Genomic DNA, 464 nt, shown 5'->3' on the forward strand with positions numbered 1-464 from the left:
TTTCTTTCTTTCTTTCTTTCTTTCTTTCTTTCTTTCTTTCTTTCTTTCTTTCTTTCTTTCTTTTCTCTCTCTCATACCTGACCTATTTTCTCCATATTAATCAAAATTTGATTTTTGTCTGACCTAGGTCTCCTCTGTTTTTTCTTTCTATTTTCCTGTCTTTGTCTTAGGAAGATTTGTGAGAATTGAACAATCTCTCCTCTGACATGTGGGTGGGATATCTCCTCTCTCCCTGCACACGCCCTATCAGCAATGAATCCAACATTAGCGGCATACAAGCTGCGGCACTAGGACCTGGGACTGCCGAGCTCCTCTCCTTTGTCCTCCAGCTGATCCAGCGCCGGCTCTGCTCCAGCTGCAGCTCCTCTGTATGTATCCTTATATATTCCTTTATCCCCCATATGTTTGTATGTATCCCTCTATATCCCCTATATGTCTGTATGTATCCTTATATATCCCTATAT

General features: G+C 41.2%; 1 protein-coding gene across 1 annotated transcript in view; it reads left to right on the forward strand.

Annotated features, from left to right (window-relative positions):
- Nucleotides 1-281: 281 nt before the first annotated feature.
- Nucleotides 282-464, forward strand: part of GPC2 (glypican 2) — a 25,263-nt gene continuing 25,080 nt past the window's right edge. Inside the window, exon 1 of the mRNA XM_072398884.1 lies at nt 282-368. The gene's annotated coding sequence lies outside the window, so the exon portion shown is untranslated. The remainder of the gene's footprint in view (nt 369-464) is intronic.

Source organism: Pyxicephalus adspersus, chromosome 2 (assembly GCF_032062135.1).
Source record: "Pyxicephalus adspersus chromosome 2, UCB_Pads_2.0, whole genome shotgun sequence".
NCBI lineage: Eukaryota > Metazoa > Chordata > Amphibia > Anura > Pyxicephalidae > Pyxicephalus > Pyxicephalus adspersus.